Below are 23,220 nucleotides of genomic sequence, written 5' to 3' on the forward strand. Positions count from 1 at the left end.
CCATAACAATGAACCGGATGAAAGGGATGGAGCTCTGTGTGTTCATGCAACAGGATAGTCATTCAATAAGATATCAAATGGAGGCAGAACGTCTGCAATGGGATAGAGAGGGGGGAGGGCAGATAATCTGCAATGGGATAGAGGTGTGGGAGGGCAGAGCGTCTGCAATGGGACAGAGACAGGGGAATGCAGCACATCTGCAATGGGATACAGGGGAGGGGAGGGCGTCTGAAGTGGAATACAGACAGGGCTAGGGCATAGCGTCTGCAATGGGATACAGATGGGGTGAGGAGAGCGTTTGATTTGGGATACAGAGGGGGGGGGGGGGGTAGAGCGTCTGCGACAGGATACTGACAGAGGGAGGGCAGAGAGTCTGAAATGGGATACAGCCCGGGGAGTGCAGAAGGTCTGCAATGGGACACAGACTGGCGGAGGTCAGAGCTTTCGGCAATGACATACAGACAGAGGACAGTTGTGAGCATGGGAATTTTCTGTTTTGAGGAAAAGACAAATCAACAGAAAATGATTTAAATACAAGGACAATGCAGACCTCAATGGTACCGAGGGATTTGTTTTTTCTGGCACATGACTCACATCAAATTACTCTGAAAATGCAACAAATGATATGGAAGGTAAATGGAATGATTCTGTTTCGTGTCATGGGTGTTGGGTATGATCTTAGTGATGTTTTTCTGTATCAGTATAGGGCATGACTGAGATCACATCTGAAGTATTATGTGTAGTTATAATTGCCTAATCTGAAAAGAAAAATTGCTTTTGAAACGTTTCCAAGCATTTTTTTCTCTTTACTCATTCTTGGGATGAAGGGATTACCTCATGAAGAATTAACAGTTCCGCCTGAGAATGAGGTTTGTTGTGCTGACCATATAAGATCTTGAGAAGAGTATAGTTGGTGAATACCGGATGGATATTTCTACTTGTGTGGGAGAATAAAACTGGGGAAATAATTTCAGAATAAGTCAGTTTGAAAGGAAAGGTCATTGAACTGAAAAATTGAACTCTGATTTCTCTTCATACATGCTGGAAGACAGGCTGAGCTTTTCCAGTAATATCTGTATTTGTTTAAGAATAAAACATATTCATCTTAACACAGATATTGTGAGGACATGAAACACTTATGTTTACATTATGCAAGCACATATTAACACATCTTCAAAACAAGTAGGGCCATTGATTGTTAATGAATTTATTCTGTGTACGACAACAGCAATAATGCACTGACCTGGAGTCAAGGATGTGATGGTGACTTATAGTTCGGACAATGTTCAAGGAGGGCTCACATGGTACAGTTTGGGGTCTGATAACGTTATTGATTTAACTTCGAGGTGGAAGAAATGTAGCCGATCTGTGAAGGAACAGTCTATTGCTCCCTTTCTGTTTCCCTGTCTGTCATCACAGCAACGTTTGGGAGTGAAAAAAAAAGTCGCCTTTCCAACTCATGAGGGATTCCTGATGATGATTCCTTGGAATCTCCCCAGTGCCTGAAGCAAAGCAATTCAGCCAAATCTATCTGTTTCATTACGAAATCCCATTGTCAGAAGGTTGTGAGAGCAGAATAACTTCAGAAGTAATTATTCAGACTCGATAGTGAGAGTGACAGAAAAGAGACGCTGTGGCTGCAAATGGGAATCCGGGATGGTGTTTAGCCTCCCACGTGCCAGGGCCCAGGATGTTGCAAAGCGGCTGTAGAATGTTCTCACCGGGGTGGGGGAGCAGCCAGAAGTCATTGAACACATTAGTGCAAATGACAGAGGTAGAAATAGTGATGGGGTCCAGAGTGATTATAGAGAGCTAAGAAAAAGGGTAAAATACAGGACCACAACAGCGGTAATATTTGATTGATTTCCAGTGCTCCGTGCTAGTGAGGGTAAGAACAGGAGGATGTGGCAGATGAATGGGTGGTTAAAGAATTGTTGCGGGAGAAGAGATTTAGATTTTTGTATCACTAGGATCTTTTGTGGGGCAGAGGTGATCTGTTCGGGAAGGATGGGTTGTACCTGAACTGGAAGGGGACCAATATCCTGGCAGGCAGGTTCGCTAGTGCTGCAAGGAGGGTTTCAACGAGTTTGGCTGGGGTTGGGGAGGGGTGGGATCCTCAATAGCAAGTAAGCAACTGTGAGGCTGGAAAGAGATACAGTAATCAGAAACAGAAAATTGAAGAGACAGGTTAGGCTGAACACGACAGGGAGCAAGGAATGTCTGTTAAATTAAATTGCAACTGTTTCAATGCACGATGGCTGACAGGTAAGGCCGATGAACTCAGTGCGTGATTTGGTGCGTGGGACTGGGATATTATAGTCATTACAGAAACATGGCTAAGGGAGGGACAGGACTGGCAGCTTAATGTACCAGGGTACAGGTGCTTTATACGGGGCAGGGACGGTGGAAGGAGGGGACGGGGAGTTTCATTTTTGCTTAAGGCGAGTATCACAGCAGTAATCAGATAAAATAATTGATGGATCATCCTGTGTGGATTTGTGGGTAGAGCTAAGAAATAAGAAGGGAGTGGTGACAGTATTTGGGTTGTTCTCGAGGCTCCCAAATAGTAAACGGGGATTTTGAGGAATTAAAAATACGTAAATAGATTGGGGAGCCTTGCAGGGCCAATAGGATTGCCGTAGTAGGAGATTTTAATTTTCCTATCATAGATTGGGAATGACATAGAATTAAGGAATAGATGAATTGTATCTATTAAGTGTGCTCAGAAAAGTTTCCTCAAACAGCATGTATAGGGTGCAACTCGGGAAGGGACGAAACTTGACCTACTCTAAGAACTAAGGCAGGACAGGTGACAGTGGTGGAGCACTCTGGGACCAATGACCATTGTTGTATTCATTTTAAAATAGTTATAGAGAAGGACAAAACCGGTTCACATGTTCAAGTTCTAAATTGGGGCCAGGCGAAATTTGATGGAATTAGACAGGACATGGTAGAGGTTGGTTGGAGGAGTTTGTTTGCAGGCGAAAGGACTTCTGGCAAGTGGGAGGACTTTAGAAGTGAAATGTCTACAACAGTTCAAGGTCTATATGTTCCTGTGAGGGTAAAAGACAAGGTTGGGAGGAATAGGGAACCCTGGATGTCAGGAGATATTGAGGCTTTGAGCAGCAAATATGAGGCGTGGCTCAGATCCATGCAGCTGGGATCAAGGGAATCCGTGGAGGTGTGCAGGGGATACCGGAGTTACTGAAGATGGAAATCAGAAGGTCGAAAAGTGGGCACAAGATAGCCTTACCTGAGAAGATTATGGTGAATCCAAAGACATCATTTAAGTATATTAAAGTAAAAGGAATAACTAAATGAGAATATGACCCCTCAAGTTCCAAAGTGGACATGTATGTCTGGAACCGTAGATTTGCGAGATTCTCAATGAATATTTCTCCTCTGTCGTTACTGTGGAGAAATACATGAAGACTTGGGAGGTTAGCAAAGGTCGTGATGTTATCTTGGCGGTGAGTCAATATCACAGGAGAGGACGTGTTGAATGTATTAGAATGTATGAAGGTGGATAAATCTCCTGATCCTAAGCAGATGTATCCAAGAGCACTGCAAGGGCCTACAGAAGAAATTGCAAGGACCTGTTGATATTTTTGCATCATCGTTAGCTACAGGTGAGGGTCCAGAATATTGGAGGGTAACAAATGTTGTGCCATAATTCAGGAAGGGAAGGAAAGAAAACTCTGGGAACTATAGGCCAGGAACTCTAACATCTGTGGTACGTAGGTTACTTAAGAAGAGTCTGAGGGCTAAGATACACATGGATTTGGAAAGACAGCGTTTGATTAGAAATTGCTTTTATCAGATACTCTACAGTATGGAAACAGGCCATTTGGCCCAACAAGGCCACACCGACCCTCCAAACAGTAACTCACCTCGTCCCATTCCCCTACCCTATATTTACCCCTGACGAATGCACATAACACTATGGGTAACTTAGCATGGCCAATTCACTTAAACTGTACATCTTTGGATTGTGGGCGGAAAATTGAGCACCTGGAGGAAACCCACACAAACACAGGGAGAATGTGCAAACCCACACAGAGAGTCACCTGAAGCTGGAATCAAGCCCAGATCCATGGGACAACGAGGCAGCAGTGAACCACCATGCCACACTTGCTTGTTGTCAACACAGTTCAAAGACACAGGTACAAAATCTATTCTGCCCTTCACCCATGATACAAGTTCCAATAAACATACCATGGATTGTTTATTCTCCACTTAAAATGTCATATTATTATTATTTATTAGTGATTGTTATTATTCATTTTAATAATTATTGTTAATTGTTGTTTTTAGACTGAACAGATTGCATGGCTTGGTGAGTGGGAGATCACGCCTCAAAAATTTGTTTGAGTTCATTGCTGAAGTGACCAGTAACGTTGATGAGGGCAGGGCGATAGACATTGTCTGTATGGTTTTCAGTATGGCTTTGACAAGGTTACCATTGATAGGCTGTTATGGAAGGTTACAATCGCATAGAATACAGCGTGAGCTGGCAAATTGGATACACAATTGGCTTGATGGATGTAAGCAGAGCGTTATAGTGGAAAGATGCTCTTGGACTCAGTGAGCCTAACGTCAGTGTAGAAGAGTTTGTTGGAGGGGATTCTGAGGAATAGGACTTCCTGAGACACATGACGTTGCTCTGGGGTCAGTGCTGGGTCCATTTCTGTTTATTATCTATGTCAATGATATTCTTGAGAATGGACAAGGCATGATTAGTAAATTTGAGGATGACACTAAAATAGGTGGTATCATGAACAGTGAGGAAGTATATCAGAAATTGCAGCACGACCTTGGTCAACTGGAGAAGTGGGTCGGGGAATATTTTTGCAAAGTTAGATCAAGGTAGGAGTTTCATAGTAAATGGTAGGGCCTTAACGAGTGCAGCTGAACAGAGGAACCATGAAGTTCAGGTACACCGTTCTCTGAAATTGGAGTCACAGGTGGACGTGGCAGTGAAGAAGGCTTTTGGCACACTGGCATTCATTGGTCAGGACATGGAGAACTTGGGATTAAATGTTGCAGTTATACAGGATGTTGGTGCGGCTGCAGTTATAGTGTTGTGTTCAGTTTTGGTCACATTGCGATAAGAAGGATATTTTTAAATTGGAATGCGTGCAGATGGAATTTACAAAGATGTTGCCAGGACTCAACATTGCGACTTATAAGGAGAGGTAGGACAAGGGAGAACTTTCTTCTTGAGAGTGTAGGAGACTGAGAGGGATCCAATAGAAGTGCACAAGATTATGACAGGCATGGATAGGGTGAACGGACTCAGCCTATTTTACCAGAGTTGTGGAATTGAGGACGAGAGGACATCACTTTAAGGTGAGAGGGGAAAGAATAAAGGGAAACTGATGCAACTGTTTTACACAATGAGTGGTACACAGAGGGAATGCGCTGCCAGCGGAAGTGGTTGAAACATTCATATTAACAATATTTAAACGTCATTTGGACAAGTACATGGGCAGGAAAGGAAAAGAAGTCTATGGGCCAAGAGCTGGGAAATGGGGTTAGTGTGGATGAGCATTTGGGTCAGCATGGATCCGTTTGGGTCAAAGGGCCTCTGTCCATGCTGTAGGACTTGATTACTGTATAAATAGAACAGCATTTGTATCAAACTCTCGTTTTTCCTTTGATCATGAGTTCGAATAATATTTGGAAAAAGTTCATTCAAGTTAGCTTTGCAGATATTTTGCTTTTCGGTTTGTTATCAAACGTGTGTGTGTGTGTGTGTGTTCCACAGTAGTTGTCAAACGGAAATTTCAATGTACATATTTGCAAATCCTCTCGTCATTCTTGTTTCCATCACAGTTTGAAGAATTTTGCGTTTGTCATAAACGTGTTGTTTTAGCATATTAAAGAAATCCATCTGACTTGTTCCTAACACTGACCCTGACACACTCTGAGAACTATATCCTTGGCCACATCACCATACTAGTTATATTTTTTGTGGAGGAGTGGCACGAGAAAAGGGAACTGCGATCTAAAAGCACATGAAATTATAGACTCAGTGAGCCTAACGTCAGTGTAGAGGAGTTTGTTGGAGGGGATTCTGAGGAATAGGACTTCCATCCATTTAGAAAGACAAGGACTGATTAGGGATAGTCAACATGGCTTTGTGTGATGAAAATCATGTCTCATTGATGTGTTTGAGTATTTTGAAGAGGTGACGAAGAAGACTGAAGAAGGCACTGTTGTATATATTGTTTACACAGACTTCAGCAAGGTGTTTAATAAGGTTCACCATCGGAGACAGGTTACTAAGGTTAGATCACAAGGAATCCAGGGAAAGCTAACCAGTTGGAGACAAAATTGTCCTGAAGGCAACTGATTGTTTTCCAGACTGGAGGCCTGTCGCCAGCGGTATGCTGAAAAAAATCAGTACTGAAAACAGTGCTTTTCATCATGGATATAAATAACTTGGATGGGAATATCGGAGGCATGGTTAGTAAGTTTGCAGATAACATCAAAATCATGGTGCAGTAGAAGATTCAGTGAAGTAGATTATCTCAGAGTACAACGGCACCGTTGACCATCAAAGAGCCAAGGACTGGTAGAGAAAGTTTAATTTATATATTTGTGAGGTTTTGCATTTCGGTAAGTTAAAGCAGGGTCGTGCCTTGGGGAATGTTGCTGAACAAAGTGATCTACTGATGCCGGTTCATAGTTCCTTGAAAGTGTAGTTGCAGGTAGACAGGGTGGTGAACAATGCAGTTGGCATTCTTGCCTGAATCGGTCAGAACATTGAGTATAGATGTTGGGGTAGCATGTTGCGCTTGCACAGGGACGCTTGTGAGGCCACATTAAGAATCCTGCGTACAACTTGGTAGGTTCTGCTAAAGGATTGATGTTGTTAAGCTTGAAAGGGTGCATAAAAAGTTTATAATGGGTTTCTGGAACCTGAAGGATTCATCTACAGGGAGAGGATGAACAGGTTGAAGGTTTTTTTCCCTGGACTGTCGGACGCTGAGGGGTGACATGAAAGTGGTTTATAAAATCATAAGGGGTATAGATAGCCTGAATGGCCAAGATCTGTTCCCCAGGGTCGGGGAGTCCACAAGTAGAGTCATAAGTTGAAGGTGACGGGTAAAGATTTAAAAGGGCCCATAGGGGTAAGTTTTTTTCATGCAGAGGGTAGTGCAGGTACAGAAAGTGCTGTCAGAGAAAGTGATGGAAGCGGGTACAAGTATATGTTTAAACATATCTGTACAGGTACATCAATAGGAATGGTTCAGAACGATATGAGCTAAATGCTGGTAAGTGGGACTAGGTCAGGTTGTGATATCTGGTCAGCACGGACGAGCTGGAATAAAGGATCGGTTCCCACGCTGTATGACTCTCGAATTGAATAAGAAGGACGAGGAAAAAATCTGGAATGGGTCTTTCAAGTGAAAATTCTCTTCCCCAGAAGCTTGAGGTGCCTCTCTGATTACAAGAATTCAAAGCTGAGTTAGTTAAATATTTGACCTAGAAGTGAGTCACGGATAATGGGATACAGGCAGTAAAGTGGGGCTGACAACACAATCTGATCAGCCACAATCTTAGTGCCTGGTGGAAAAAGCTCGAAGTATCACATGACCCACTCCTGCTCCTCAGTCCCATGTTTCTGTATTACATTCAGCCCCTAAAACCTGCTAGACAGGAGCAGTTGGAGACCACTTGCTGCTGTAAACTGGTGCCAGAAACAGAGACTACCATTCAGTCCCTTAATGCTGTCACATACAGTTTGGGGAGATTTGGAAAATGTAATTGGAAATCCCAGAATTATTATGGAAGAAAACCCTCATCTCTCCTTACAGAGCTGCCCCTCTCTGCAACTTGTGTGTCATTTAGTGGTCATGTTGCAGACCCAGATTCATTGTGAATACAGCCCCCATACCTCAACAAGAGATGGCTCACAAAATTCTCTGGTCTCCCAGGCCACAGCATTCAAACAGACCTTCCAGAAAAATAACACCCGCTAACTTTCCAATAACAGAATGTGAGAACATCAGAAACAAGAGCATGTTGTTCACCCTTCCCCCCTCCCCAAAGCATGCCTTGTCCTTCACTAAGATCGTGATTGATATTATCTTAGTCTCAAATCCTCTTTAAAGTCCAAATCTTCATATCTCTCAACTCTCTGATAGGTCAAAATCCATCTCCAACCTCTCCAAACACATCCAACGAACACAAAACATTGAACAGTACAGCATAGTAGAGGCCCTCGACCCTTGATGTTGTACCACCATTTATTCTACTTTAAGATAATACTCACCACCTTCTTCCGTGCACTTTCTTCCATGTGCCTATCCAAGAATCTCCCAAGTTTCCCTCACGTAATTGACACTACACCCACCACTCTCTGTGTGAAAAAAAACTATCACTGACATCTCCCCTAAACCTTCCTTAAATTACCTTAAAATTATGACCGATGGTGATAGACATTTCTGCCCTGGTGAAAAGTCTCTGGCTATTCACTCTCTCTTTGCCTCTCATCACCTTTTACACCTCTATCAAGTCCCCTCTCATTCTTCTTAATGTAAATGAGAAAAGCCCTAGCTCCCTCAAACTTTCTTCATAAGACCTGCCCTCCAGTCCAAGCAGCATTCTGGTAAATTTACTCTGCACTCTTTCTAAAGCTTCCTCATTCTTCCAATAATGGAGTGACCAGAAGTGAACACAATATACCAGGTGCGGTCTAACCAGGTCTCTACAGAGCTGCAGCATAACCACACGGCTCTTAAAGTCAATCACCCTTCTAATGAAAGCTAACATACCATTCGCCTCCTAACAACCCTATCAATTTAGGTAGCAACTTTGAGGTATCTATGGCCATGGACGCCAAAATCCCTCTGTTCTTCCACACTGCCAGGAACCCTGCCTATAATTCTATATTCTGCAAATTTGAGCTTTCAAAGGGAATTACTTCACGCTTTTCTAGCTTGAATTCCATCGGCCACTTCTTAGTCCAACTCTGCATTACCTTAATGTTCTGTTGCAACCTACAAAAGCCCTGCAAACACCCATGTACCACTTTGCAAACCTTTGTGTCATCGGAAAATTTACTAATCCACCCTCCCATTTCCTCATCCAAGTCAGTTATAAAAATCACAAAGAGAAGAGGTCCCATAACTGATCCATGCGGGCCTCCACTGGTCGCTTTCAGAGATCTAACTTCCCTAACTCTCTGTGCAAGAGAATTCCTGACATTCACTATCGTCTGTATGAAGAAAACATTCTCTGCTTCTACACCATGACGTATTGATATGAACAAAAGAGGAAACATGAGGAATTAGACAGAGCGACTGGCCCTTAACTCAAGGCAGTATTAGACTGTGGTTGACATCAAGGAGTCTGAGGAAAATCGCACTTAATAAGAATTGATTACGGTCTCTATACTGTTTGGAATCATTCACATCACAAGGGAAGATGTTTATCATCAGTGGACATCAATTATCTCAGCCGTGGGGAATCACTGCAAGAGATTCTCAGGGTAGCTCCCTCAGCCCAGGCATCCCCAATTTGTCATCATAGAATTCTTACAGCGCGGAAAGAGGCCATTCAGCCCATTGAGTCCAAACTGAGCAAAATTGGGGATATTCACTGACGTTTAGATAGTTTTCAGAACAAGGTGACCCTCCTCAGCTATTTAAGCTGTGTCCATGTGCAGAAGACCTGGACATCATTCAAGATCGTGCTGTTAAAGTCTGGATAACATTCATGTAACAGCACTGCTAGACACTGTACATTTCCACAGTAAAAGGTACAGCTCATTCGGCACCTCAATCTGGGTTCACAAGAATATGTAGAAGTCATTCAACCCATCAAACTATTGGACAAGATGTGTGATAGCTCATTCAGTCCCTCCTGCCAAATACACAGTAAGAGAAGGAATCTGCTCACTCCCTCACTTACATGGGATCAGAAAGAGAGTGTTTTACACCTGGAGTTACTTACTGAGGGGCAGAAAGAAATAATTCAACTTCTCAAGTTACTAACCCAGGAACAGGAAGGTGTCAGAGATGCTCCAACTTCACAAACAAATGGAGCAGGGACTAAACAGATAGACTGCACCACCTTGTTCCTCGTGCCTTAATTACTCGTAGTACGTATGTGTAACTTTAACATAGTTTTCTGGCAGTAGGAATGAAGCCAACTTTTTATAGCCATTCACCAAGGTGTCTTGCATCTCCAAGATAGTAGACCCATGGTCTCCATGGAGGTCAGAAGGTGGTGCAGAATTGCTAACTCTTTCATATTGATGCTATTGTGACTGCCGACAGGATTGTGTCCAAAGTGACATTCAATTCAGTGTAACACAGTAACTGTGCATTAAAATGTCAGGGTTCATTCAGAGCCTGTATCACTCTGTCAATGGACATGAGTGTTCTGCACAGGCATGTAAACTATCAGGAGTCAATCATCCAGTTAAAAATACGGAATTTTCACCTTATTCAGCTGTTTGGGATGTAATGAGTATTCGTCCATAGCCATCAAGGTTCAACTTTTTATTCTCTCACAAGGCTACAGATTAAACACAGAGTTATGCCCTCTCTCCACATGGTGCCATCGTACCAGGGTGTAGTCCGTAGAAACTCCTATGCATTGTCTTGGTGACAAAGAGATCATTATTGATAAAGCTGACCAAATGTGTACACAATTAAATAAAGTACTCTCTCAACAAAATACACCATTAGGAAAGATATACTAACTCTGGTACTTCAATCATTTTGTACGAAGAGCCACTTATCATTTACTTCCTGTCCCATATGAGTTCTGTTACTGATTTATAACCAAGGACATTCAGGTCCTTTTCAACAGCAGAACTTCCCAACCTCTCACCACTTAATAAATATAAATGAGAATCATAATATTTGTTGTACCCATCTGAATCGTTTTATACGAAGCGAACAGTTATTTCCCAAGCACTGATCCTTCTGATACAACACAAGACTTCCACCCAGAGAAAAACACTACTCCCTTCATTTTGCCCATTATCCAATTTTGATCAATTTGGTGTATTACCACCGACCTACCCATGGACTCTAACATGCCCCACTCACCAGTATTCAGCCGTGCCAAACTTTTTGTGAAAATTCAAATACTCTACTCCCATTGATTCTCAGTTGTTGATGTCACAACGGACAATCTTCACCAACTCCAGCAGGTTTATCAAAGATAATTTCCCATTCCTGAATCGAGGCTGACTGTACCATATCATATCATTATTCACGAAGCGTCGAATTGTCACGTTCCTTATAAAGTGTTGCAATGTGTTTCTCACAGCTGATGTAAAGCTATTTATTTTACTGGTTGTCTTCTCCATCCTGTTATAAATATTTAGTTGAAAATCACACAACACCAGATTGTAGTCCAACAGGTTCAATTGGAAGTACACTAACTTTCAGAGCGTCGCTCCTTCATCAAGTGGTAGTGGAGGGCTCAATCCTAACACACAGGATTTTTTGCAAAAAATGTACAGTATGATGCAACTGAAATGATACATTGAAAAATTGACTGTCTGTTAAGCCTTTCATTTGTTAGAATACCGTGATAGTTTCACTTCTTTCATGCATTAATCACAAAACATTGTTTAAAAAGTTGCATTCTCGGTTAGCTGTTAACTATGGTGATAGCTAGACAATATGTTGAAGGTGTTAGCCCCCTGTGTTCTCTCTCTATGCCATGACGTTTAGGGGGTCACCATATGTTTGGGTCTCTCTGAATGGACGCAGCAGCTGATAACACAAACCCAGAAAAAGTGTCCATAGAACATCTCTTTACTCTGTAATGACAGGAGCAAGTCAAATCCTCACACACATGGTGCACCCATTTAGTGCTGAAAATGTTTCTCTTCTTAGTGGAAAAAGCTGTTACATCTCTCCACAGTCCCACACTCACAGTTCCTCTCTTCAAAGAAGCAGACGACAATGTAACATTACCTTTCTCTGTATCTCAGCAACTATAATGGCAGCACTTGTATAGCAGATGGAGTAGATCACCACACTTCGAGAAGAAGGGCAGAGGGAATATAACTCAGTTTAAACAGGAACACATCAAAATTAACATGATATTCAGGAAGATGTGAAACGGGGAAATCTGAGAATAAACTCCCATTTTATATTCCTTCTGGTTCATCATCAGCCGTCCCTCTGTTCGCTTTTCATTTCTCTCTCTCTCCCTTTATCTGTTTTTTCTCCTGACAGACGCTGTCATACTTGCTGAGATTCTCCAACGTTTTCAGACACTGGAGAATTTTATTTCAGATCTCCATCATTTACAGTTCCTTTGTTTATTTCACCTTTAATGCTGTTGTTTCACAGAATGTCTGCATCACTGGCAGGGCAGCATTTGTCATCCATCACTAATTGTCGTTGACTGCGAGATTATTTGTTAAGTCCGTATGGAGCTGATCTTTTTTTTGTCACACGCAGTTTCTTTACCAAAGGCTATCAGTGAAATAATAAAAGAAATCCCGATTGTTTATGGTTGCAGTTTGTAAAATAAGGTTTCATTCCAATTGTTGCCATTCAAATTTAAGATCTAACATCGGCTGTGGTAGGATCTGAAACAATGCATTTCAAGTCATAACTTGTGCCAGTGAATTGTATTTGAATTACACGGCCAGTGACATGATTACTCTGATATGAGGTCCCTATTATTAAATAACTGGAGAGACAAGAAAAGTTTGCGGTCAAAATATTTGTAGCAGGAAGAGTGGTCAGAAAAGAACTGGAGCCGCAAAATATGAGGCTATGAAGGAGGCAGATGATGGCTAATTCAGCAACAGCATTGAGGCAGAGTTGGAAACTGGGGATATTATAAAGGTAGGTGTAGGCAGGTTTGATGACAGAGAGAATACAGTGCTATAAAACAGTTCAGAGAAAAAGGTAGACTCAACGATCTGAACAGTCTTGTTCCTTCTTAGATGTTTATGAGCGAGGAGTCTGATATTGATGTACATGAAGTGGAGTTTGTGACTGAAACTAAAGATAATAGTTTATGCATTTTAATATATAAATAATCGAAATAGCAATAACCTTCACCATCGTTTATAGAATGGACAGAAATTGGCTTACCAGGAACACCAATAATAGCGAGGGTGGGATAATACCCAGCTTGAATAATTCTCAGTACGGCTTCTATCCGTAACTCTATCCATGCCCAATCCAGAGAAAGCCAGTGAAGACCCGCAGATAAACACCTGTCCATTGTTGGAACATTCCAGTCTAAAACATTCAGATTCTGATCCATTGTTGGAACATGCCAGTTGAATACTCTCAGATTCTGATCCATTGTTGTAACATCCCAGTGTAATGTTCTCAGATTCTGATCCATTGTTGTAACATCCCAGTGTAATGTTCTCAGATTCTGATCCATTGTTGTAACATCCCAGTGTAATGTTCTCAGATTCTGATCCATTGTTGTAACATCCCAGTGTAATGTTCTCAGATTCTGATCCATTGTTGAACATTCCAGTCTATTGATCTAAAATTGTCTTCCTCTACTTTTTTCTGTAGCTGCTGATTCCAATCACCTTGAGGATGGCACTGCCATTGATACTCTGTGATAACAGGTTGAAGAAAGCCCCTTATTAATAGAAGAGGAAAGCCTCCAGGGTCACAGTTAGGATCCATGAAGACTGACATTAATCACAGTCACCGAACAAACAGCTCAATTTAATCCCTTTCACAACAACCATGACAAATGGCAATAATACTTGGTCTTCCTGAGATGTTGACACCGCTGACTGTCGGTCTAATGGCACGTCACTAATTGTAAAGTTAGAGGTGAGGCGGCGAGGTGAAGCTTTCTCTTCACTAGCTCAGTGATTCTCCTCTCTTTTGGCAGGGTCAGAATTGCTAGGCTCCTGAGGCTGTGTCTGATTACCAGGCCTGCTGCATCCTTTGGCTTTAGTTATTTCCATTTAACTTTGACATTTATCTTATCAACATTCCATGGCTTAGGTGCAGTTAGGCATTTTTGAGAGACCTACTACAGCTGTATAGACAGTGTAGAAACAGTCCATTCCTTGTCGTCTTTGCAGCCGAGGCCTGGTCCTGTAGAGTGATGGTCAAACTCTCACTGAACAAGGATTCTTAATTTTACCTTTCACCTGTTATTGCTGGGGTCTCAGCAAGGATGGAAGGCAGAAAATCTCTCCCGGCTGCTGCACACTCTGTGATTTCTCTCAGAAGTGTCTTTTGATGTTCATTCCTCCTGGATTGGAGAACTGCAGGTCAGACAATGCGCTTCCTCAATTGGTTTTTGGACAAGTGTGCGTTTCTAGAATGTTACCATTTTAGAGCAGTTACTGTTTAGTAATTAAATAAACTATTAATCTGTTAAGTTTTCCAATAAATTAAATTATTTCAAGTTCCTTTTGTTGTTTTTTTGTCTACAGTGTTTGACTAAATTGCGTTTTGCTTAATGTCAAACATTTTGACCAAACGAATTGCACCTGAAACACAGCTCATAGTGTCTGTGAATGGGTGAGTGTGAGGGCGTCAGTGTGACAATGATGGTGTGAGTGTGAAAGGGTCATGGTGAGTGCAATGGAATGAGTGTGAGGCGGTCACGGTGATGGTGATGGAGTGTGAAAGGGTCAGGGGGACGGTGATGGATTGAGTGTGAGGGGATCAGTGTGACAGTGATGGACTATGTGTGAGGGAGTCAGGGTGACTGTGATGGAGTGTGAGTGTGAGAGGAGTCCGTTCTGGTCCATAATAAGAAGGACAGATATTCATGTTTTAATTAGATAATTATTTAATGGACAATAAGTTTCAGGAACACGGGGTTTGACAGCGGAATGCGCCGAGTTGGATGAGTGATAACTCTTATCAGGAATTATATCAGATACACAATCCATATCACAGTTCTAGCCCAGATATAATACCAGATGAGATATCTTCTCAGCAGGGAGTACTGTGCAGACCAGGCTCAGTACAACTCAGCAATCTGTCCAGGATGGAATACTGTGCAGCTCTCAGTAATCCACTAGCTATCTGTCCAACATGGGGAGCAGTACAGACCACACTGGTGCATTGATTAAGAAGCCTGGACAAAACGGTCCGTCCAGCATGGGTGATATGTAGCCCACACCAGAGTCTTCTTCTATAAACGTGGACAATTTATCATGTTCAGTGTGGGGAGCTGTATTGTGAATAACAGTGAATGCATCTGCTACCGTCCCACCATGCAGAGCTGTGTGCACCACCCCATTGCATTGTTCAGTAACACTGTGTTAGATCCCTGCGCAGTGTGAAGAAACTAGCAACCCATGCTGGAAGTGACACGGTATGCAGCTCCCGTCCATTTTCAACTCCATACCTCCGTTGTGCAATGACAATGTGTGTTGTGGGTGTGTAAATCGCTGGCAGAGAGTGATGATAGAGGAATCAGTTAAAATACCTACAACCAAAAGAATTTTGTGAAAAAGAGAAAGAGAGATTGAGAGACGACTTCATGGAAGATCACAGGTTTCAGAATGCTGAAATGAATATATTTCGAAAGCATCCTACGCATGAACCAGTAATTGCAGGAATGATGGGTGAATGGGACATTGGTGTCAGTTCGGATGATGGAGAATTTTGAATAAGCATTTGTTCTGCAGCTTTGTAACTGGGAGTGAGGTCAGCAGAGTGTATGACTCATTGGACTGAATCGAACAATAGTTTGTCTCGGTGCCATTTTCATTGAGTTTGACAGAGGGATTGTCTGTATGAGGCTGAGTTAGTTTCCTGGTGCTATCTTATGGAACTCACCTCATTAACTACCCGGCTCACCCCATGGTGTCCCTCTCTTTCAATGGTGCGCCCTCTACTGCATGCAGCACTCTCTCTCTCTCCCTCCGCACCCCCCGCTCACCTTTGCAATACCCCCACATGGCGATAGAATGTTCTGGAGAATTCCAATTATGGAATGTTCCAGACAACGTTCCACGTAGTTCCAATTGGCAGAAAAATGTCAGTGCCCCAATATGTAATATTTAAGGGGAAGCAGTAGAGATGTATGTTTTTAAAATCACATACTGTTTAAATCCATTATGAGACCGTTCAACAATTTAAACGTGCTCTAGTATTAATACGATCGGGGGTGATCGGATTGTGCCCTGAGCTCCATCTTAGAGGAGCTTCAGACACTCAAACCCCTGGGTTTATGTCACTGACCAGACGAAACTCAAGAACTTTTACCCCGGTTTTCTTCAAGCACCTGTTCGAGGCCATTTCCCATGGGGGGCGGACTCTCCTAACAATATATTCCACCAGCTTTATACGTCTATATAATGGTAAACACATTTTACACAGACCAATCTAAAACATACTCTTATTTTATCGGTATCAATATCGAATTGCAATTAATAATTCTGGTTATTTCAATTGTCTCACCTTATTGTATTCAGCTAAAGAAAGCTTCTAAACACTTTTCTCATTATAACATACAAATCATAACAAAGAACATTTTTATCCTCAGCCATTATCTTGACCGTTCTCTGAATTGTACCGTTTTCCTTGTAATGAACATTTCTATTGCCCTTTGTCTGTGACTTTTTTCTATACGTAGCAGTTACAGAGTCTCCCACGCATTGGCTGGACGGCTGGTTAGCGATGCACAGGGAAACCAACAGCCCAGGTTAAATTCCCCACACTGACAGAGGTTACCATGTAGGGGCCGTTCTCTCATCCTCACCCCATCACCTGAGGTGTGGTAACCCTCAGCGTAAACCGCCACGAGTGGTCTCTCTCTCTATTGACAGAGCAGCCCCATGGTCCTTTGGAACTGTATTCTATCACTGTTAACGTTTTAAAATGTTATCCATGGCATCATTTCGTTTTGCCTATATTCCTGGATGTTGCGGAGCAGCGTTATTTTGTACCACTCTCAGCATTACCCCCACATTGTACATTCCTGCCCATTTCCCCAAAGATCCATGACTCCGTCGTTATTTATGTGGTCTGTGTCACAAAAAAATTCAATATCTCTGCCTCCAATTACCTGTAAAAAAAATTAACAAATTATCAAAAACAAAATTAACGTCATATCTGTGTGTCAGAATTTTTTTTGCGTCCTTACCTTAGAAAGGATATAATTACATTGGAAGCAGTTCAGAGATGTTTCACTTCACTGCGATGAAGACCTTATATTATGGAGGCTTGAACAGGTTGCTCTTGGAATGAGACATGATTTGATTTAAACACACAAAACCTTGAGGACAGTGGATCAGGTAAATACACACTGGGAGTTTTTATAGTCCAAACTTGTGTCATTTTCATAGAACTTCGACAATGTTGAAGCATGACCTTCTGCCCATCGAGTCCATGCTGACCCACTGAAAAGCATCCCAGACATCCCTGCCCCCTCCACGTAACCCAGCTTTTCCCATGACTAACCCACCTAACCTACACATCCCTGGGCACAATGGGCAAACTGTCATGGCTGATCCAGTCTAAGTTGCACAGCTTTAGATTGTGGGGAGAAATTGGAGCACTGGGAGGAAACCCACACAGACACGGGGTGAATGTTTAAACTCCACATAGAAGGTCGCCCAAGGTTGGAATTAAGGTCAATGAACATTTAAATGCCCTGAAAGTCAGTGTCTACTACAGTTGCATGCAGTGTGTTCCATGCCCCTCTACACTCTGTGTAAAGAAACTACCTCTGACATCTGTCCTATATCTATCCTCCCTCAATTTAAAGCTATGTCCCTTCATGCTAGCCATCACCATCTGAGGAAAATACTCTCACTGTCCACCCTATCTAACTCTCTGATTATCTGTATCTCACAATTACGTCATCTCTCAGCCTTCTTCTCTCGAATGAAAAGTGCCTCAACCTTATCAAACTAGGTGGCAACTTTCAGGGATCTATGTACCTGGATGCTGAGATGTTTCTGCTTATCTACACGACCAAGAATCTTACCGTTAGCCCAGTACTCTGTATTCCTGTTCCTCCTTCCAAAATGAATCACCTCACACTTTTCCACGTTAAGTTCCATTTGCCACCTCTCAGCCCAGCTCTGCAGCTTACTTATGTCCCTCTGTAGACTGCAACATTCTTCAACACTATCCACAACTCCACCGACCTTATTGTCATCCACAAATGTACTAACCCATCCTTCTACACCCTCATCTAGGTCATTGATAAAAACGTCAAACAGCAGTGGACCCAAAACAGATCCTTGTGATACACCACTAGTAATGAACTCCAGGGTGGATATTTCCCATCAGCCACCACCCTTTGTCTTCCTTCAACGAGCCAACTTCTGATCCAAACTGCTGAAACACCCTCAATCCCATGTCTCCGTATTTTGTGCAATTTAAGCAACTCTTGGATAGGCACATAGAAGAGAGAACAATCGAGTCAGATAAATGGTCGGCCCAACATCAAGGGCTGAAGGGCCTATACTATGCAGTATTATAGTATGTTCCATGTTGACATCATGGGTTCAATCCCCACACTGGCTGAGATCATCATGAAGGTCCTACCTTCCCAACCTCACTGTTCCCCTGAGGCACGGTGCCCTCAGATGAAACTCACGACCAGTTGTTTCTCATGAATGAGACTGCAGTCCTATGGTCCACTGGGACTATGGCGACTTTACTGAAGGAATATATACCCAAGTCAGGATGGTGAGTGGCTTGGAAGGGAACATGCAGGTCATAGTGTTCTCATACATCTACTGCCTTTGGCTTTAGGAAGTTAGTGGTCATAGGTGTTGGCAAGTCTGCTACTGTTCCAGGCAATGTGTTCCATGCCCCGACTACTCTCTGAGTAAGGAAACTACCTCTGACATTAAAGCTCTGTCCCCTCGTACCGGCCATCTCCATCCAAGGAAAAAAGGCTCTCACTGTCCACCCTAGAAGTAGACAGTTCAGCCAAACGAATGAGAGTATCGGTGGAAGGGTACTGTTGGGGATGTCGGGTGAGGAAGAAATGGAGGGCTTGGAGGCCCTAGTCATGGCGGATGGAGGTGTAGAGGGATTGGATATCCATGGTGAAGATGAGGCGTTGGGGGCAGGGGAAATGGAAGTCTTGAAGGAGGTGGAGGGCATGGGTGGTGTCTCAAATGTATGTGGGGAGTCACTGGACTAGGGGGGATAGGACAGTGTCGAGGTAGGTAGAAATGAGTTCAGTGGGGCAGGAGCATGCTGAGACAATGGGTCACAAGGGTGGTCAGGCTTGTGAATCTTGGGAAGGAGGTAGAACCGGGTAGTGTGGGATTCCCGGACTATGAAGTTGGAAGCTGTGGGTGGGAGATGAGGTTCTGTATGGTCTGGGAGATGATTCGTTTGGCCGAACTGGTCCTCACCTTTAACAATTTCTCCTTCAAATCCTCCCACTTTGCCCAGACCAAAGGGGAAGCAATGGGAACCCGTATGGGCCCCAGCTATGCCTGTCTCTTTGTTGGCTACGTAGAGCAGTCGATCTTCTGTAATTACACCACTCCCCACCTCTTCCTCCGCTACATTGATGACTGCATTGGCGCCAGCTCATGCTCTCGCGAGGAGGTTGAGCAATTCATCAACTTCACCAACACATTCCACCCTGACCTTAAATTTACCTGGACCATCTCTGACACCTCCCTCCCCTTCCTGGACCTCTCCATCTCCATTAATGATGACCGACTTGATACCGACATTTTTTACAAACCCACTGACTCCCACAGCTACTTGGATTACAACTCTTCCCACCCTACCTCCTGCAAAAATGCCATCTTGTATTCCCAATTCCTCCACCTCCGCCGTATCTGTTCTCAGGAGGACCAGTTCCACCACAGAACATACCAGATGGCCTCCTTCTTTAGAGATCGCAATTTCCCTTCCCACGTGGTTAAAGATGCCCTCCAACGAATCTCATCCACATCTCGCACCTCTACCCTCAGACCCCACTCCTCCAACTGTAACAAGGACAGAATGCCCCTGGTACTCACCTTCCACCCCACCAACCTTTGCATAAACCAAATCATCCGCCGACATTTCCGCCACCTCCAAATGGACCCCACCACCAGGGATATATTTCCCTCCCACCCCTTTCCGCCTTCCACAAAGACCGTTCCCTCCGTGACTACCTGGTCAGCTCCACGCCCCCCTCCAACCCACCCTCCCATCCTGGCACCTTCCCCTGCCACTGCAGGAATTGCAAAACCTGCGCCCACACCTTCTCCCTCATCTCCATCCAAGGCCCTAAAGGAGCCTTCCACATCCATCAAAGATTTACCTGCACATCTACCAATATCATTTATTCTATCCGTTGCTCCCAGTGCGGTCTCCTCTACATTGGGGAGGCTGGCCACCTCCTAGCAGAGTGTTTTAGGGAACATCTCCGGGGCACCCGCACCAATCAACCACACCGCTCTGTTGCCCAACATTTCAGCACACCCTCCCACTCTGCCGAGCACATGGAGGTCCTGGGCCTCCTTCACAGCTGTTCCTTCACCAAGCTGCCTGGAGGAAGAACGCCTAATCTTCCGCCTCGGAACACTTCAACAGTTTCCTCATTTCCCCCTCCCCCACCTCACCCTAGATCCAAACTTCCAGCTCATCACTGTCCCTATGACTTGTCCTGACTTGTCCTACCTGCCTATCTCCTTTTCCACCTATCCACTCCACCCTCCCCCCGCGACCTATCACCTTCATCCCCTCCCCCACTCACCTATTGCACTCTATGCTATTTTCTCCCCACCCCCACCCTCCTCTAGCTTATCTCTCCACCCTTCAGGCACTCTGCCTGTATTCCTGAGGAAGGACTTTTGCCCGAAACGTTGATTTTACTGCTCCTCTGATGCTACCTGAACTGCTGTGCTCTTCTAGCACCACTAATCCACAATCTGGTTTCCAGCATCTGCAGTAATTGTTTTTACCTAAGGGTTTTGTGGTCAACATTACTGTCATAATTGCACATGTTTATTAAATTGAAGTTTTGACTCCTGTCATTGATAGGATTCGCCCTGGGTCCAGGATAATAGTTGAGAATTATCTGAATATGAGCCAGTTTGATAACTGGCCTCCTGGTTGCTTCAGAAGCCAACTTGACATTTCTGTACCAATTATGAAATAGAGGTTTAAGATTTATTATTTAATCATTGAGTGTAATGTTATTTTGTCTCTATTTGGTTCCAAGAAAATGGGAACACAGACAGAGTGAGTGAGGGCTGTCAACTCCATGAATTTGAATCCTAGCTGAACAATTGTGAGATCACCCAATCTGATCCTGATTGAGATAGGTTCGTGACTTCGCTTAGTACATTGTTTAAAGGAAATATAGAAGAGCTGAGTAAATTGTTTTCCCACGCAAAAGAAAGTATCACATAGAAAGGCAGAAACATTATTTACATGTGTGTGATGTATATCTTGTGTATGTGTGAGAGCATGTGTGTGTGAGACAGACAGACAGAGAGAGAGAGAGAAGTGGAGAGGGAGAGAGAAAGATAGAATCATAGAAATATACAACACAGAAACAGTCCCTTTGGTCCAACTCATCCAGGTATCCTCAGTTAATCACATCCCATTTGCCAGCACTTGGCCCACACTAAACCCTTATTGTTTGTATACCCTTCTGGATGCCTTTTAAATGTTGCAATTGTACCAGACTCCACCACTTCCTCTGTTAGCTCATTCCATACAAGCACCATCCTCTGCATGAACAAGTTACCCCTTAGGTCCCTTTTAAATTTCTCCCTGTCCATGCCCCTCATGATTTTATAAACCTCTATAAGGTCAACCCTGAGCCCCCGACGCTCCAGGGAAAACAGCCCCAGCCTATTCACCCTCTTCCTACAGCTCAAATCTTCCAACCCTGGCAACATCCTTGTAAATCTTTTCTGAACCCTTTCAAGTTTTACAACATCCTTCCGATAGAAGGGAAACCAGATTTGCATACAATATTCCAAAAGTGGCCTAATCAATGTCCTGTACAGATGTAACATGACCTATCAACTATTATAGTCAATACACTAACCAATAAAGGAATGTACACCAAACACCTTCTTCACTCTCCTAGCTGCCTGTGACTTTCAAAGAACTATGAACCTGCGCTCCAAGGTCTCTTTGTTCAGCAACAAACCCATTAGTGTATAAATCCTGCTCTGATTTGTCTTTTCAAAATATAGCACCTCACATTTATCTAAATTAAACTCCATCTGCCACTCCTTGGCCTATTGACCCATCTGAACAAGATCCTGTGTACTCTGAGGTAACCTCCAATTTTGGTGCCATCTGCAAACTTATGAACTATACCTGCTATTTTCACATCCAAATCATTTATAGAAATGATGAAAAGCAATGGACCCAGCACTGATCCTTGTGGCACACCATGGATCACAGAACTCCAGTCTGAAAAGCAACCCTCCATCACCAACCTCTGTCTGCTATCTTTGAGCCAGTTCTGCATCCAAATAGCTAGTTCTCCCTGCATTCCATGATATATAACCTTGCTAACCAGTCCATCGTGAAGACCTTTGTTGAATGCCTCACTGTAGTTCATGTAGATCACGGCCACTGCTCTGCCCTCATCAATTCTCTTCACACGCACAGAGTCATGCCGACTATCCCTAAACAGTCCTTGCCTTTCCAGATATATGTAAACCCTATCCCTGAGGATTACCTCCAACAACTTTTCCACCATCAATCAGGCTCACTGGTCTATAGATCCCTGGCTTTTCCTTACCACCTTTCTTAAATAGTGGCACCCCATTAGCCAACATTCAGCCTTCCAGCATATCACCTGTGACTATCGATGATACAAATATCCCAGCAAGAGGCCCAGCAATCACTTTACTTACTTCTCACTGATTTCTAGGGTACACCTAATCAGGTCCTGGGATTTATCCATCTTTATGCATTTTGAGATGTCCACTGTAACATGAACATTTTTTAAGATGTCATCATCTTTCCCCACATTCTATATCTTACATGACCTTCTCCACAGTAAACACTGCTGCGAAATATTTGTTTAGTATCTCCCCATCTCCTGTGGTTCCACACATAGGCTGCCTTGCTGACCTTTGAGGGGCTCTGTCTCCCCAGTTAATCTTTTATCCTTAATGTATTTATTGAATCTGTTTGGATTCTCCTTAACCCGATTTGCCAGTGCTATCTCATGCTCCATTTTTGCCCTCCTGATTCCCCTCTTAAATATATTCCTACTGCATTTATACTCTTCTCAGGAGTCACTTGATTTCAGCTGTCTATACCTGACATATGCTTCCTTCTTTTT

Source organism: Hemiscyllium ocellatum, chromosome 47, assembly GCF_020745735.1.
Source record: "Hemiscyllium ocellatum isolate sHemOce1 chromosome 47, sHemOce1.pat.X.cur, whole genome shotgun sequence".
In the NCBI taxonomy this organism is placed as follows: Eukaryota; Metazoa; Chordata; class Chondrichthyes; order Orectolobiformes; family Hemiscylliidae; genus Hemiscyllium; species Hemiscyllium ocellatum.